The 5,000-nt window shown below is 35.0% G+C and overlaps 1 protein-coding gene across 1 annotated transcript in view; it reads left to right on the plus strand.

Annotated features, from left to right (window-relative positions):
- The window catches only part of DENND1A (DENN domain containing 1A), a 505,985-nt gene that overhangs the window by 85,236 nt on the left and 415,749 nt on the right, over window positions 1–5,000 (plus strand).

The raw sequence follows: 5,000 nt of genomic DNA on the forward strand, positions 1-5,000 counted from the left end.
GATTTTTAAACTCTATAAAACATTCAAACATTCTTTTCAAAATATATTATTTGTAACAAGTAAATTTTAACAATCAGACAATATAGTTTACTAGAATAATTATGTTTAGTTACTACAAAATGCTAACCTAATGAGTCAGGTATTTTACAATGTAAAATAAATGAAGCTGAGTTTTTGTAGCTTTAGAAAGTTTACTAGTGTCCTTGAAATGCTATATTTAATGCAGTCCAGTTTGCGGTCATCTTATCAAGAAACTTTAATTTTGCGTAATACAAACACATTTTCTTTTTGAGGATTAAAAGAAAGCTTATTTCTGGGTGTATTTTGGGGAGAATTTGAGCTTGTTCTCAAACTATACAACTTCTTAGACTATTTTCTGAAAGTCTACATTTTTAGTGTATGAAATTTGGAAATGTCATTAGTGAAAGAGCAGTGTAGTGGACTGTTATCCTGTTTGCAGCATATTCCCATCTTCTCATCTGGAAAATTAAATCTGATTACAGCTTGGATTAACATTTATGGTTGTGGGGAGAGGAAGATAGTATCTTAAACTCCATGAAATTGAACAACGAGATTATATGGTTTATAGCTGATGTTAAAGTCCTGCTTCTTTAAAGGGCAGATTTTGTAATTGTAAGCTTTAAATATGTTCAATATTTTGTCTCTTATTGACTGAAATATCCTAGAGATAATGATCGGGTAAATTCAGCGGGCGTTAAATGTAATGTTTTCTGCCTTGAAATCCTAACATGTTAAAAGTGAAAGCAGTGTAGATTCTCCTGTTAACTGGTACATTTGCAGTTTCTCTTAAATTTCCTAGAGGAGGTCCTATTATAGGAGATAATGGCGTTTGGTTAGTATGCAGTTGTTATGTGTTTTGTACAGAATGAAGTTGGTGTATTTTTTAATCAGTTTAAAAATATGTCATGACTCTTTAAATGAAGTCATTGGTATGACAGAGGGAAACAGGAAAAGAATTTGGTAAGGTGTGTGTGTGTGTACGTGTACACATACGAGTTACCAATGTACAAATGAGCCCTCATGCATAACCACAGCACTTTTATGAATTATTTTGCATTTCTGTTGTAAAAGATCTGTCTACCACGTTTTCTAGGAACTTTAAGCCTAAGGCAGAACTCAGGGTTTTTGGAGCCTGTGTAAAATAATTTATAGCACCTTTCCAGTAAGTCTTGCCCACACTCTTATTCTATTAATTAAACATTCTGTGGCAATCTGGTATATCTTAAAGATTTTAAAGTATGTATAGTAGAAGACTGGAAGACATAGACTGTTGAGATGGAAGAAGATTAGCCTTTCTTAAAAGAAAAAATGTTAGACATGTTTGTTTAGGAAATCAGTTTTTTCCTGCTGTGAAGACATAGCTTTTTAAGCATGGTCATGTTCTGTGCCTGAGTGAGATTGTGCTTTTGGGAGTCCTGTACTGTGAAATGTGTGTGTTTAAATATGGAAATGCTTCTTGTGGCCTTCAGTGAAAGTGATGCACACGTTTCTGTGGGGACAGCCTCTTTGATGGCCATGGTGCTGTGACATCACAATGACATGATATGAAACCTTGTCTGAGAGCCACCTGCCTCGTTGGTTGAGAGATGCATGGACTTTATTAGAGTGTACATATTATTAGCAAGATTTTTAAATACAATATTTTTTTCATGTTGAAAAGTATTTTCCTGGGAGTTGATGACATTGATTTTTAAGTTTGTGAGTTATCTATTGCCTAAAGTAGGAGAAAGTTGTTGAGAGAAAAGGATAAGGAAAGAAGGGTGTGCTATGTACCACTAGATTCTTAATTTTCTGTCAGCAGGACAATTCTTGGGGAAAAAGCTTGACATACGCTGATTACTCTATTCTTACTGCCAGTTGCGTAAGCAAATTATGTTACTTTCTTCTGTGGTAGTACTCTTCCCTGCAGATTTTTGTGTTGAAAGTTAGCTGTTTGGTGACACTACATTTGATGGTGAGCTTATGAATGTGAGAAGGTGTTTCGGAATATAAGCAATTATAGCATTGAATGGTGGATAAAGAAATAGATATATAAATATTAGACCGATGCAGTTTTCCAGGGTATGTTATTTTCCATATAAAGATATAGAACATTTCATAAAATGTTCCCAGACCATTTAAAACTCAAAGAAATGCAGCTGACGCAATGAAATACATAGAGTACTTGTAAAAACATACAGACACGCAAGTGGATTGCTGCCAGACAGAAAATTTAAAGGCGGTTTGCTTAACTGCAGGGTGCTAGGTTTTGTACATGTGCCATGCTGAAACTGTTAGTAAGGCGGGTGTTGTGTTGCTTGAGAAAAGCAGATTGTATTTGGACCTTTTTAACTCAGATGTTTCCAATGTCGATATTTTGGTGACATTGTGGCATTGCGATTGACTCAATGTGAAAAAAGATTTCAGCCTCCTGTATTAAATAGACATTTTAAGAAAATTCAAATAAATTATTTGCAGTTTTTGTGTTAATCTTTCCAAAATGGCTTTCATAGTTTTATGAACTATCGGACTGAATCTTCGAGCTGATTGAATGGAACTTTATAGGTTGACTTGGTTTTAAAAAGCATTGCTTTTCTTCCTTTCTTTCAAAAAATGTATTATATTGCTTTGGTGAATGTTAAAGACCTATGAATTTTGTTTTTTGTAAGTGTTAGAGGCCTTAATGAAAAGAAACCAAAAGTTGTATGCTTGAATCATAGTAACTAATAATGCATGTATTATCTTGGAACGTTATTCTGTTAAAACCTGGTAATTTCATTTTAGAGAGTCTTAGGGCAATTGAAGGAATTTAATTGATGGTGTTTATGTTGCTTTCCATTGAGGCAGTATTTGGAATAATACAGTTTGAATGGCCTCCTTTTTGGCATTCCATGATCATCTTTATCTTCAATGTGTTAAGATAGGTTGATTTTTTTTTCTTTTCATTGATTTTCCCATGCTTTTTTCAATTCTATGTTGTATATGTTAATCAAAAATATTTTTATATGAATTTTTTTTGTTGTGGTTTCTTATTAATATAGTTGACTGAAAAGATTTAAGAACCATCTGCCACCTATGAATAAGAATGGTATTTTTAAAAATTGAAGAATATACTACAAATTTTGGTTTCGGACATATAGTCTGTCACAAAATGGGGATAGAAAAGTAATCTTTGGTTTTGTTTTCATGGGTATTTTGTAGTTCCCAAGAAGCACAAATTACTGCAAGAAAGGGCATGATAGTAACAATTGGCATGAGAGTAATTTTTGTATGAAGTTTGGTAAAGAATAGGTGTTAAACCACATGTCAATTGGAAGAAAAAGAATAAGCCTTAGATGATTTAGTGGCTTTCCCAACCTCTGTTTTATTATGTCCCTCAGTGGCTTAGAGCTGCATTTTTTGCGTCTCTGGACCAAATTTTAAGTTATTTATGTATCTTTTAGAAATTATAGCCACTGCCCTCTTTTTTAGGCCCCTTGTTCCCTTTGTTCACCCCCTTTTCCCCTCACTGCACACTGGTAGAGGATTGTTGGGCAGCAGGCTGCCCCTTTGTCTCCTGCTGGCGAATTATTCACTGCTGGCCTAGTCCTTTTCCTGCCACACTCTTGGTGCCCACTGGCCTCCTCTCTCACAAGGGCTGAGTCCTTGGGCAGTTTCAGTCCTTGGGGCCAAAGACGGGTCAAGTGAAGAAGCTGCTGCCTACCAGGGAAGCCCTGAATTGGTACTGCTAGGGCATTACTCCAGAGTTCTCTAGTTGATCTAGACACATCGATTCCTTCCCAGTAGCTGAAGATGAGGGTGAAGAAAGAAATTGATTCCCAGCTTTTAAGCCAACCAAAAGACACGTAAAGATTTGAAATCACTTGCAGATAGTTTCAACTTTTTGGCACCACTCAACAACAAAAGCAGGAATATTCAAAAGGTTTTGGCGTAACCTTTTGAATATTCCTGCTTTTGTTGTTAGTCTTGGGTTTTAAAAAATAATTCACATTGGCTGTAATGACTTGAAAACTGGTATTTCTAGGATCCTAGTAGTTTGTGAATAGGCCCTTAGTTTTTTCCCTTCTTGATTATTCACTGAAGAAATGGACTGCAGTGAACTTTTACATGGATTCACTTTCACAGGAATGTAAATTAGTGTTTTAGTGTTGTATTTAAAGGTAGCCATGGGTAGCATATATCGTGATCACTGTTAGATGGGAGACCCTCAGATCTGTGATTTTCCATAAGCCTCTGAATTGATATATGATTTCTCAAATAGATATTATTCTGACCTCTGATCACTTCCCTTAACATGTCTCCAAGGAATCAGATCTTTTCCTTATTAGAAATGATTGAATGTTTTCCTAATCGATAGTAAATGGAATGCTAATAGCTTTTAATTTTTTCACTTCTGTATTGACTTACAGAAGATGGCATTGAATCATCTTGCTTATGATTTAAGAATAAAGTGATCCCTTTAGTAACTCCATTTTAAATAGGTGGTCATAAAAGGTATTTTCCCCTGTGTATATGTATAGTTTCTGAGCAAGTTTGATTATGTCAGCCGGAACATAATTTTTTATGATATTTTGTTTATACTGACAAGCCAGAAGCATTAGTTCTCTTTTGAAGAAAACTTCCATCTAGTTTTATCTGCCTTTTCATAAGAGTGTATAAGCATTTTGAGAAGGATAGATTTCATTTATTAAAGCAATGAGTTTTGCATTTATTCCTTGAAAGAATTCTCTCGCTCCTCCTTTCTCCCCAGTCTGAACCAGTGCTTACGGTGGTTTATCAAGCCCACATCTGTAACTATGCAAAGGAGGCTTCTGATTAGAGAAGAAAAGTCAAGCAGGTTTAAGACTCGTTTTCTCTGGAAAAATATATTGAGGGCAATTTGCAACTGGCAAGATTTTTGCATTAGGTAATAGTCTAAAGTTAACAGTAGCATCAGGTCTTTAAAATTTTTCTTTTTTATATTTCTGGAGGAGGGTAATGGGAGTGCCTTGCCGAGTCCT

This window comes from Rhinopithecus bieti, unplaced genomic scaffold (assembly GCF_001698545.2).
Source record: "Rhinopithecus bieti isolate Rb0 unplaced genomic scaffold, ASM169854v2 scaffold_7967, whole genome shotgun sequence".
NCBI classification, from domain to species: domain Eukaryota; kingdom Metazoa; phylum Chordata; class Mammalia; order Primates; family Cercopithecidae; genus Rhinopithecus; species Rhinopithecus bieti.